General features: G+C 38.8%; 1 pseudogene; it reads right to left on the bottom strand.

The window, feature by feature from the left end:
* Window positions 1-437: 437 nt before the first annotated feature.
* Window positions 438-13,771, bottom strand: part of LOC100949898 — a 16,843-nt pseudogene continuing 3,509 nt past the window's right edge.

The raw sequence follows: 13,771 nt of genomic DNA, 5'->3' as shown, positions 1-13,771 counted from the left end.
TTACTCATAGGGTCTACCAAGAATAAAGCCTAACTTAATAGTAAATGTTAGCTTGCAGAAGGAGGGGCAAGCAAAGAAATCAGAAAGTGAGATTAGAAAGCCTAACTGTTGGGCAGCACCTGTAGCTCAAAGGAGTATGGCGCTGGCCCCATATGCCGGAGGTGGCGGGTTCAAACCCAGCCCCGGCCAAAAACTGCAAAAAAAAAAAAAAAAAAAAAAGCCTAACTGTTGCTTTATTTAACAAATCGCTTTAAATGACAATTAAACATTTTTTTCATTTTTTTATTTTTATTTTTTTCCAAAAGGATTGTTTTTATTGATCCAGCGTCCTAACCAGTTCACAGCAGGAGGGCGCGTGGCAGGGGTCTCCACAATGTTGGTTTGTTGGTGTCAAACGCGCAGACAGGTGGCATGGCGATATGGTAAACCAACCGTGTTTAATCGCTCTCTGCTAGAGCAGCAACGTGAGCATCAATCTCTGCTTCCGTAAGAATCCTGAATTTAGGATTTTCACCTGTCACTACTCCAACTTCTATTTCTGAAGGGTTGAAATCAACTGATAGGACAGTAGACAGGCGTGTCATCACTGTTTCCACTGTCCTAATGGCCAATCAAAATTTCTTCTTCACTTTTATTTTTTTTTCAAGGAAGCTGGTTGACTCGGTTTGCTGAACTCCTGCGGCAGTGGGATAAACCCACAGTCATAACCTGCAGGGCTGCACATGTCACCTGAGGGCCTTGTTCCTCATCTATACCAGCTAGAATCACACAGACCGAGAGGCCTCATTTCAGCATTCTGTGCGTAGACCTGTCACTTCCTTCACACGGCATGTGCGCCAGAAGCTCAGAGCCACACCTGTATTCCATTATCTGCCTCATAGCACAGATAATTGCACGAGGTCTGCTGTCAGCTGTCATTCCTGACATCACACGGTCAATGCCTTAGGTTAGCTTGAATACGTGATTCACTGTGCTAGAATCCAAAAATTTATCAGGTTCTTTCTTCCCTGTGACAATTATTGTGCAGTCTCTCCCTCTGGTAGCTACTGATGTGAGGCCACCTTGGTTAATAGCTTTGGAAGCATATTCTACTTGATAGAGCTGATCTTCTGGTGAAAATGGTGACGTGGAGGTCAAAACCAGCTCCGGAACCATCCTGGTGCACCTGCTACATCAAGCACAGTGTCTGGGCCCCATCGTAACTAAATTTTTTAAAATAGCAGCAATGGGGTTGGATAAAGGTAGAAATAAATAAGATATTGTTAAAATAGTTTTAGATACTTGTTCTTCCATTCTTTCTTTTTTTTTTTTAGCCAGGGCTGGGTTTGAACCCACCACCTCCAGCATATGGGGCTGGCACCCTACCCTTTGGAGCCACAGGTGCTGCCCCTTGTTCTTCCATTCTTGTGATACTTGGCTGATGGGCCTGATTGCAACCCAGATTTTACTTTTACAAAAGCAAACTGTGTAACCTAATTGTAGGTACCCCCCATATGAATCTGAAATAAAACAATACTTTTCGGTGTCTGTGTTAAACATTTAAGGGTAGTCATTAGAATAATGACAATAGTATATGTAGCTTTCAAAAATTAAAGGAAAAAGGAAAAGAGCACTGGATCAATCTGACTGGAAGCTAAACAAATAAGAGCAAGGAGAGAAATTGCAGTAACTCATAGGTTTTTCTCTACATCCAGTTTTTCATTTTTAATATAGTCAAATATATGAATCCTTTACATGTTTTGGTTTTTGGCTGTGAAGGGGGATTTTTTTCTAACAAAGAGTGATGATAAATCTCCCTCTACCATGTCTTCTAATAATTTGAATTTTTTATTATTGTCATGTGGATATTGGTTCTGTCTTACATTTATTATGGAATACTAAATTAACGATCAATCTTTTCTTTTCTACTATAAAAACAATGTTACGATTTTTTACTGATTTAAAATGCCAGCTCTTGAGCCTTTTTTCTGACTTTTTGTTGTGTTTCACTGATTTGCTTATTTTCCCTGTAAAAGTATTAGGCTGTTTTGGAAATGTATCTCAAACAATGTCTTTACTCACTTTAGAAAATTACTGTTGCTTAGGCTTGGTGCCTGTGGCTCAAGTGGCTAAGGCGCCAGCCACATACACCTAAGGTGGCAGGTTTGAATCCACCTCGCACCCGCCAAACAACAATGACAGCTGCAACCAAAAAATAGCTGGGTGTTGTGGCAGGTGCCTGTGGTCCCAGCTACTTGGGAGGCGGAGGCAGGAGACTCACTTGAGCCCTGGAGTTGGAGGTTGCTGTGAGTGTGATGCCATGGCACTCTACCCAGGGGGACAGCTTGAGGCTCTGTCTCAAAAAAAAAAAAAAAAAAAAGAGAAAGAAAAGAAAATTACTGTTGCTTTTATAATTATAGGGTAAAGGAAGATTTACTGACATGAATATAATTAATTAAATTAGCAAGTAAAAATATCACTAAATTTGGAAAATTAAATACTGATAGTAAAACTTCACAGATAATATTGAAAAGAACATCCCCCAAATGGATATTTGCAATGTATATGACAGATGATAGGTTAATATGATTAACCTACAGAATACTCTTATATATCCTTAAGAAATACACTTACTCCCCAACTGAATAATAAGCAAAATACATGAATTCACAGGAAAGAAATATGAATTACTAATTAAAAATGTGAACTAAGATTTCAATCTCCATAATAATCAAAAAGCTTAATATAAATAACAAAATATTTTTTCACCTAAAACTCACAAGCCATTTAAATTACTGAAGCAAATTATCTTGTAGATGTTATTAGAGGTGAAGTTTATTTATCTTCAGAAGATTTCAGGCAAAAGATTTATGTGATCTGAACAGAAACCAGAGTATTTCAGTTATAAGATTTAAAATGGAAATTTTCTGAATGGCTTAAAGAAAACGTGAAATATTGGTATCATAGGGCATTGTGTTCTTAAAAGGATAAACCTGGAGAATACTTAATTGTATTGAAAAATTACGGCGAGGGCATACACATTTTAAAAGAACCAGATTTAAAAAAAAAATTATGTTATACCATTTGTGTTTTTAAAATAAAATAATGGCAGTAACCACTAACTCGAGGTAAATGAGGACAGGATCATTTGTTTATGTTCCAGTACACGATATGCAGATTTTACACCCCTCACTGATTTCCTGTTACGTCCTAAACCCCATCCATTCCACAACTTTGTCTTCTTCAACTGTCACAAAGAAAACTGCAAGAAAAAACAACTGCTCTGAGAACTTTTCACAAATCTGTTGGCTCCCACCCCCTGCTGTGTGAATTGCCACAGGATTATGTATGTGTGGTGGGCAAACTTCTGCTGGAGTCACAGAAGCTCCCAAATACGCCTGGTGTGGTTGATGAAGCACCGTCAGGGCAATGTGGGTTGAGGACCATCCAGAATGATGTGCTGCACTCAAGACTGGAATCAGAGGTAAGATCAAGAAAGTGGGAGGCAGAGAGCAAGGAGTGCCTGAAATAAATCACTCTTTGTGCCACTAGGCATGTTGCTATTCTACATTAAAATTAACATGTCATCAGGTCTTTAAGGTGGTAACCAGCCACAATTGCTAATGAAAGATTTAATATACAGTCAGTGGAGTAAGCTACAGTCACGACTCCAACAATTGATCCTAAGGGTATAACTATTGTTTATCGTCTTCTCTCTCCCTCACCCACTGTGATAGAGGGGACCCGCACCTTCAGCTGGTGCTTCAGAACCCCAGAAAACTCTAAGACACTGGTTGTCTTACCCTTAACAGACCACGGTTGCTGATTTTCCTTTACACAGTTATCCCAATCCTGGAATAACTAAGGGAACACCCCAAGCTGGGGACTGATATACCGCCCCCCTCAACTTCTCACCAGTGGGTAGCAGCAGCCATAGCTCTTCATGATAATCAAGGTGGATCTCCATTCCACTATCACTTTCCTGCTGGTCTGCGAGTATGAGATGTGTAGAGTCACCAGTGTGCTATGGTTTGAATGCCTTAGTCTCTTCCAAAATTCAGGTGTTGCCAAAGCAATAGTATTAAGCAGTGGGGCCTTTAAGAGATGATTAAGCCATGCAATCTCCTCTCTCACTGATGGGATTAAGTCCCTTTTCAAAGAAGCTTCAGACATTTGGCTATGTAGTTCCCTTGGCCTTCTTTCTTCTGCTGGGTAAGAATGCAGCGAGAAGGCCCTCACAAGGCCCGAGGCTGGCATCTCTAGGACTTTCTAGGCTCTGGATTTGTGATAAAATCAATTGTTTTCTTTATAAATGATCTAGTCTCAGGGATTCTGGCATAGGAACACAAGTGGACTAAGGCAAAGTAGTAATCATACCTTCAGATTTAGTATAAATCTTATTGGTGGGAATATTTTTCTCACATGGAACCAGAAGCTCTAATCTAGCACAGCCCAAAGTTGCAGTTATGGGCAGCACAGATTCTGCAATTGGGTCACTGTGAGTCACGATGAGGTGAGACTTAGGCCACACCTATTTCTTTCTTTCTTTCTTTTTTTTTTTTTTTGAGATAGAGTCTCAAGCTGTCACCCTGGGTAGAGTGCTGTGGCATCACAGCTCACAGCAACCTTCAACTCCTGAGCTCAAGTGAGTCTCCTGCCTCAGCCTCTCAAGTAGCTGGGACCATAAGCGCCCACCACAATGCCTGGCTATTTTTTTGGTTGCAGCCATCATTGTTGTTTGGCAGGCCCAGGCTGGATTTGAACCCACCACCTTGGTGTATGTGGCTGGTGCTTTAGCCACTTGAGCCACAGGTGCTGAGCCGACCTTTTTCTACTCTTATTTTTTTTTTATTTTATTTTTTTTGTTTGTTTCCTAGACCTATGCATTTTAGCTATTAGGGATATAGCACCATATATTGAACTTTGGTTCCAAGCATATGTTGGGAATAATACTCCAATCTGGCAGGATACTTTTTAAGAGCCAGGACCCTAGCCACACATGTCATAGGCCATTCCATCACTTTTTCAGGGCAGCTGCTTCCTGGTGATTTAACATGTAATCACGTGTAATCAGTGGAGACCTTTTACCTGGTAAGAAAATGAATCCTTTGGTCTGACATAATGTTTTGTTTGTGTATAAGTTTTTTGTGAGCTCTTGTTGCTTCTGAAAGATTACTGTATTAATTTGGGCTGCTGTAACAAAGTGTCATGGACTGGGCTGGGCTGCTTTAAGATCAGAAATTTATTTTATCACAGATCTAGAGGTTAGAACCCCAGATGAAGTTTCAGCAGGGTCTGTTTCAGGTAAGGGCTCTCTTCCTGCCTTGTGGATAGCCACCTTCTCACTGTGTGCTCACATGGAGGAGATATAGAAAAAGAGGTGAGAAATCTCCTTCTCTTCCTACAAGGCCACTGATCTGATCAGATTAAGGACTCACCCTTATGGCATCACTTAACATTAGTTACTCTTCAAAGCTCCATCTACAAATATAGTCACATTGTGAACTAGAGTTTAATACATTTGAGAAGGGGGCATGATTCATCTTATAGCAATCACTATGACTATGAAAAATAAACCCATAACCAGAAGAGGTGTCAAGTCCAGTAAAGGCAAACTGCTGCTTCTTCCAAGGATTAAAATGCCTGATGTAATATACTAGGGATGTCTGACCTTTTTTTTTCTCTGCTACACATTGGAAGAATGAGAGTTGTCTTGGACCATATATTAAATACATAAATACTAACAAAGCTACTTAACAAAAAACATCCATGTGTAATTTTCATGATATCCAAAACCATAGATAAGCAAAAACAGACTCACAAAATTGGATGCTGCCCATGGGCTGCAGGTGAGACACCACTGTAATAAAATTTCTGCCAGGTGGATGCCCAAATTCTTCCAGGGATGGCATCACCTAAAAACACAGCATTTGTCTCCACTATTGGCAGGTACAGCAGACAGCAGTGGCTGTAGCTACTAAGTCACCTTCTGGAAGATGATGGCCGATGGAGCACCCCCACTTCTGCTCTCTGGCTACCATTCACTCAAGAGCTGGAGTGACCAAATAGAGAGGTTTACTGACACTCACCAAAAGAATTATCCTGTTATCCTCAGGACAAGTGTCTTCTCTTTAACAGTTTCTCCTAAGCATGAGTGTGAAACCCAAATAACCTTATACTTGATGGTTTTTCCCCTCCATCCATCCATGTGTTTCTTCCTCTTACTTCTTTATCTCATATATGTGATCTTGGTCCTTATACGCCAGACAAACCAATTTCTACCAGCCGGGAGTCTATGTTCAGATATTTTCCTGAAGCCATTTCTTCTTCCATTTAAAGAAGATGATCAACTGTATAGCTTAGAGTTCTGCTCAGTGACAAACTCCTACTCTGTATCACTGAGTGATCTGGGAGTGTAGTAGCGGCCCATTTTAACCATGGGTCAACATATAGAGTCGACAATATTTCCTCTTGGATATCCATTAAACATCTTCACATTAATAGGTTGAAAATAAAAACTCTGAATTTCCCATGCCCAGACATGCTGCCTCCCCGTTTTTCCTAAATGATGTCATATCAGTCCGGCTTCTCAAGACTAAAGTCTCCAAATCCTTTCTTCCTATTGCTGTCTGTCTCTTTTTTTATGATTGATTATAAAGTCATGTGAGTCCTGTCTTTAAATACATCTGCTTCTATTTCTATTACCATCATGTCAGTACAAACCAGCACCATCTTTTCCTACACAAAAGTCTCCTGACTTGTCTTCCAGATTTTGGTTAGCCCATCTCCAATTTATTTATTTGTAAACAAATTAGTCATCCTTTTAAAATCAAATCTAATTTTCTATTCTGCTAAACACTTTCTATTGTTTTCCATGGATGCAAGAATATGTTCCAAACTTGTTGAAACTGGGCTTTTAGTTCCTGCAGAATCTTGTCTACCTCTCCAAAATAATTTCAGAAGTCTCTACCACAGGTTCCTACACTCTTCACAATGGTCATATTTCTTTCCCTTAAGTCTGCCCCACATTTAGACCTCTTACTATATCTAGAATCTCTCCCCGACTGCTTTCCATCCTCACTTTATTCTTTTGAGTGTCTAGTTACTTGTCACCTCCCTGGTACACCCTTTCCTGATCATTTTTACTACATTGGTCTCCCCTAGTGACTTTCCATCTCAGCTCTCCATTTACAATTCTTATGTGTATTTGTTTACTTTTTATGTGACCCAACCAAATGATAACTTAAACTCCATAATCTTGTTTGCCTTATTTACTTCCATATTTTAAACACCTCTTATATTGTCTGACACACAGTAAATACTCAATAAATGTATGTTGAATAAATTTATTTAATGAGTATTTACTATGTGCCAGGCATGTGATAAATTGATAAATTATTAACAAGCATTAATTCATTTAATTGTTTTGGGGACTCTGTTTGCAATTACATTTTACAGATTAAGAAATAGGATTAGAAAGTTTAAGTAATTGACCTGTGATTATGTAGTTTAAAAATGGAACAGCTGCTATTCAACTTTAGGGCTTTGGTTTTTTTTTTTTGAGACGGAGCCTCAAGCTGTCCCCCTGGGTAGAGTGGGCTTCACGCTCACAGCAACCTCCAACTCCTGGGCTCAAGCGAGTCTCCTGCCTCAGCCTCCCAAGTAGCTGGGACTACAGGCGCCTGCCACAACGCCTGGCCATTTTTTTTGGTTGCAGCCATCATTGTTGTTTGGCGGGCCCGGGCTGGGGATTCCAACCCGCCACCTTAGGTGTATGTGGCTGGCGCCTTAGCCACTTGAGCCACAGGCGCTGAGCCAACTTTAGGGTTTTTTATTCCAAAGTTTTGCTCTTATTTCCTTCCAGGTATCTCCACCAAACAGTAACTGTGATTATTGCCAATCGCTTGTTTTGTGATGGCTTCCAACCTCTCTTTCTTCAACATTTCTATATTTTCACATTTTAATTTAAGGAGCAGGTGTTAATTACCAAATATAAAAAAGAAGAGATGGAATAAAAGTTTATGTCTAATAAGCTACTAAAATACTGTCTATGTCTAGCTCACTAAGGTCTGGATGAAATATTAAATATAAATTTAAAGTGGTAGGGCCATGTTGTATGTATGGTGCTTGCACACAAGTATATACCTACTAGCCAAGATCTTTCATATCCTGGTTCATAACTTGCTGTTCTATAATAAGCCCAAACCTATCTCTGTCAGACCTTCACATTGCCCTGCTTTACCATTGCATTCTGCTCTGTTTATGTAGTATTGCTTTACGTTGCTTTGACTTATGTTCCCTCTAGGAATTTTAAACTGAGTTGTTTTCAAACTTTGCTGAATTCATTCCTTCATGAATGTGTTTATTCCCGCATCAGCAGTTACTCAATTTAATTCATTCATCCAGAAACACTGATTTGGGTTTTTACCATGTTCTGTGTTTACGCCAGGCACTGTTTATTTTCGCACATATAGAAAGCTAGTTGATGTTATCTCTCTATATCCCAGTGAAAAATTGGGACAGCAAAATAAATAATATGTGGCTCTTGTCTTCAACTATCTTATCATGTGGATATAAACTCAATAATTATCACACATAAATATTAAAAGGATTATACGATGGTATGCATTAGAAGCAAAAAAGACTAAAAACATATTTCTTGAGTATGAAAATCAAGAAAACGTTGACAGAGTGGATGTAACTTATCTGAGCCTTGATGTGTTATCATAAATTTTAGAAGCAGAAACGGTAGGAAAACATTTCCACCATTCTCATGCGGTACTCAGGGGATTGAGTCTTAAACTGCAAATCCTTCAGCTTTGTGTCAATGTGCTCCCTGAACCTCAGTTCCTAATTTGTATTCAAATTAGTACCCTTGCCTGCTTCTGTGTCTTGACGTCTAGCCAACTGAGGGGATGGTAATGTTTTAATTCTCCCCTATGAGGAGGATTTAACATCTACATTCTATAAAACACATTATTTGTTGTAAATATTTATAGGTATCAGTTATTTACAATTACAAATAGGCTCAAAAGAAATCATAACAAAAATTGTATTTTAATGTGGCCTCTGGAGTGTGCGGGCTTGTTAAATTTTTATTTCCACGTCTCGATAATTCAAGGTCCTTTAATGTAGTCCTCACAAATAAAATCAGCAGTGATTTCACAGCTCTCCAGTATTTACAAGCTAAGTAGCTTGTCTCATTATCCAGAGCAGAGTGGAGCTCATTTTCCTGGAAGAATGTGGTTCTCTCAGCCACACTCCACAGCTTCAGCTGTGACCTACAAACCAATCGCCACTTGCAAGGCCTCAGTGACCAGAGAGCTGAAAGGTAATCTTTCTGCCCATAGGGGGAGCCATGTGAATACAAGTTTTAATCTTTCACTGAGTCACTTATATAACCTGAGAACATCACCCCAGCAGATACCTTTTTCTTTTCCTTCTTTTTTGTCTTTTTTTTTTTCAAATCAAGAAGGCACTTTATCTCCACCACTTTTTTTGTTATTTCTCTTTCTTTTCTCCTTTTCTTTATTTCTTTCTTCATTTATTCCTCCCTCCTTTCTTCTTTCTTAATAAAAAAAAATGATCACAGAAATGCATGGTTTTTAAATACCAAATCAGCAAAATCAGAGCATTACGCTTGAAAGTATCCTTGGTTATGTTGTAGTCTTGTCCTTTCTGCACAGGCTCTGAGGACCAAAGTCTGAGGGCCTTCAGTGTTCATCAGAAATCTTACTTTCCCATCTGACTAGCAGGAACCTTGAGAAAGAGCATGTTTTTTTGATAAAGTAATTTTATGGCCCTTTGTCCCCTGAAGAGAGTGTTTTTCTCTCTCTGATCAATACATTAAACATTATAACTCTATTCCTCAATGCCAATTATGTTATAAGACACTCACTTGCCATTACACAAACAAATAAAAAAAAGGAGTTTGGGCTGGGGTTGCAGTGATGATAATTCAACTATTTGTTCAACAAATATATTTAAAGTATTGTCAGGGTATCAATAATTTACATTAGGTATTTCTCTCAGCTTTCTCTCCTAACATCTATGCATGTATTAACATGGCTACAGCAGCGGTGGTGAGCTGATGCCCCCAGGAAGGGTGGGAGGAACAAGGGCTAGCTATAGGAATATGTGGTAAAGGAGAATAAAATTAGACCCTCATTTTTCTTTATTAAATTATAGCTGTGTACATTAATGCAATTATGGGGTACAATGTGCTGGTGTTATATACAATTTGAAATACATTCATCAATCTGGTTTACATAGCCTTCACCGCATTTTCTTAGTTATTGTGTTAAGACATTTATACTCTACAGTTAGATTTAACGTATACCCTTGTAAAATGCACCATAGGTGTGGTCCCACCAATTACCCTCCCTCCCTCCCTCTACCCATCCTCCCCCTCCATCATCTTCCCCCTCCTCTTTCCCCTTCATCTTGGGCTGTAGTTGGGTTATAGCTTTCATATGGAAGTGCGGGTGCTTATAAATTGCTTTCATAGTAGGGTTGAGTACATTGGATACTTTTTCTTGAGATACTTTGCTAAGAAGAATATGTTCCAGCTCCATCCATGTAAACATAAAGGAGGTAAAGTCTCTATCTTTTATTAAGGCTGCGTTATATTCCATGGTGTACATATACCACAATTTATTAATCCATTCATGGGTCGATGGGCACTTGGGCTTCTTCCATATTTAGATTAGTAAGAAGGAGACAGTTAGAAAACAGCCTTTCTCATTTACTATGTTTCGATATCATTTCCCAAATATCATGTAAATTCTGGCCTAAATTTTATGAAATGCATCACTTTAGTTTCTTATGGAAGTCAGAGTATTTTCAGTCTCTAAACATGAAGAAAGTTCTTTGAAATGACATCCTGAGGGCTTGTATGCTAAAATACATTGCATGGGATCGGGGGGCAAATTATTACTGAAGTGAAAAACAACGTCATTTTGTTGTTGAGGAAGTTAAAACAAAAGTGAAGGGGAACCAATCCTGCTGGAAAGACCTGAGAATTCAAAGACTGCGTGAAAGCACAGCACACACCTTACACAATTGTGCTTGGCCTGGGGTAGACTCGATTCATAGAACTCAGGTCAATGCCCTAATGGAAGGCTACATACAGAAGGCAGTCATCAGTGTGCAGGGAAAAAAAATAGAAAAAAAACTTTCAATAACAGGAAATATCAGTGAATTTGCATGGAAAGTCCAATGAGTTTGTGTGGGCAGCGTTCCACATAAAAAGGAAGGACTATATGTAAGTTGCTTCATTTACGTAGGAAGGTAAATACTTTTTCTGACCAGATAATATCCAATAGATTAATATGACTTGGGATTAAATCAAGACAAGATGTTCTGAAGATGGAAAATGAAGGTAAGATAAAGTAATGTGGTTTTACAATATTTAAGCAGTAATTTGGAAACATACAAGAGAACTTTCCTTTTGCCTTTTATTACAGAAAATTTTAAACCTATACCAATGTGAATAATATAATGAAATTTCTATATGTCTATATCATTTACCTCCTGATATATATCAACATTCTACCAATATTTAATGTTATTACCTCTGAATATGTGAATTATTCGGCTTCTGCTAATGGTACTATGTACTTGGATAGATCATCGGACAGGAATGGTTTGAAAGGTACATTTTTAAGCCTGAATGGATTTAAACATTCAGGGTAAGTCAGATCAGTTCTGCTTTCAGATTGTCTTCCCACAGACCAGAAACAGGAACATAGTGAGAGTCAGGTTTTGAATACAAATGTCTTGTCGAAGGAGCTGACATAACGTAGGACAGTGTCCATTGGACAGTTCTCTCACTAGGCAAGGACAGAAAAATAGTTTAATTGTAACTAAAGAAAGCAAGTATTTCCAATGATAATGGCTGGCTGGTAACTATGTTTCAGATATTGGAAGTAGAAATAACTTTTGATGAGAACTGATGCTATACTGAATGTTTTACCTACATTATTTCATTTGAATCTTATAAATCCCCCTGAAGGAAGTTGCTTCCCATTTTACACACACATTAACTAAGTAATTCACTTATTACAATTAGAATTTGTGACATTTTACATCACAACTTAATGTGCTTTTTTTTTTTTTTTACCTTTTGTATGTTAGGTTTATCTTTCTCCTGAACTTGTTTTCCACATTGTGTGTATTAAGATGGCGTCTTAAGACCCCAGAGTCCAAACGGCTTTAGAAAATCTGAATTTTTCAAATTGTGATTTGTTTATAATGAATGACATACAAGGTTTTAGGTGTACATGGATAAAAATTTTTTTTAAAGTGAGGCATTGAGTGTCATGTGTATTCGGAAGAAGATTTGTACTTGTGAGTTTATGGATATTATTAGTTAGAACAGAGCTGAACTTTTACAAATCAGTCAATTGAGAGAGAAAAACTAACTTAAAAATAGTGTGAGTGGCTCGGCACTGGAAGCTCAGTAGTTACAGCACAGCCACATACACCAAGGCTGGTGATTTCCAACCCAGCCCAAGCCTGCTAAACAACAATGACAACTGCAACAAAAAATAGCCAGGTGTTGGGACAGGCACCTGTAGTCCCAGCTACTTGGGAAGCTGAGGCAAAAAAATTGCTTGAGCTCAAGAGTTAGAGGTTGCTGTGAGCTGTGATGCCACAGCACTCTACCGAGTGCAACACAGTGAGACTCTGTCTCAAAAACAAAAATAAAAAATAGTATGCATGTTGTATTGGGAGACTACTATGAAGCATGCCAAAACAAGATATTAATTGCTAAATAAGGAAAGATCAGAAGAAGAGGAAAGAAATTTTGGGATGTGAGTATAGAAAGAGGAGAAATAAAACCAGAAAATCTAATTCCACAATATAGCAGACTATGAGGTATGAGGAAGTGATATTTCAGAGAACTTCCTCATCTGATAAATGGGAAATCTGAGGTCTAGAGAAGAGGCTCACCCAAAGTCACACACAACGTCCCAGAGTAATGTCTGTGACTTGGCTCCTTTGCTTCATAATTTAGTGATTTTTTTTTTTAAATGAACCACTCCCTTCTCCTTATACAGGAAATAGTTTAGTTATATTTGAAAAATTTTGCAACTCGATTCATCATGCTGCTCACTCTCCTCCGCTGTCATCTGTACATCGTCTGTTGCGTTCAATCTAACACAAAAAGCATTTTATCTGGAAGATATTCAATATTGTCATGATTTCCTTTGAAAGCAGGCTGTGGGTAGATCCAAATGATTGAAAATATTTTTGAAATAGTGCATGTAATTAAATTCAAATCATTTTGATATTAAAAAAAGGTGAGGGTTTGACAGATAACCCCGTGCTAATAGTAAGAGCAGAGCAAGAATTACATGGAGCCAGGCTGAATCTGGGTCCTACCTGATCCCCAGAGGGACTTTAAGCAATGTGCTTAAATTCTTTGGGTCTTCATTCCTATAACTTTGGAACAAGAACAACTTTGTTGCCAGACAATGTGAAGATGGCTAAAAATGAAAATGACCAATGCAGTCCCTGAGTCCTAGTGGTTACCAAGTATGCAGCAGCTGTTATGCGTGTGATGGGGCAGCTGATAGTGAGAGAGAGGTGAGAAAATGTGATGGGATGGTCTCAAGGTCAAGACCTGGGAGAAAGTGGGTGAATAGGAAGGGAAGGGTGGCTCAGCACCTGTGGCTCAAGCGGCTAAGGCACCAGCCACATACACCTAAGGTGGTGGGTTCGAATCCCCAGCCCGGGCCTGCCAAACAACAATGACGGCTGCAACTAAAAAATGGCCAGGCGTTGTGGC

Source organism: Otolemur garnettii, unplaced genomic scaffold, assembly GCF_000181295.1.
Source record: "Otolemur garnettii isolate 467f Iridium unplaced genomic scaffold, OtoGar3 scaffold00060, whole genome shotgun sequence".
NCBI lineage: Eukaryota > Metazoa > Chordata > Mammalia > Primates > Galagidae > Otolemur > Otolemur garnettii.
Note: the sequence above shows the minus strand (reverse complement) of the source record. Positions and strands in the feature narration are given on the sequence as shown.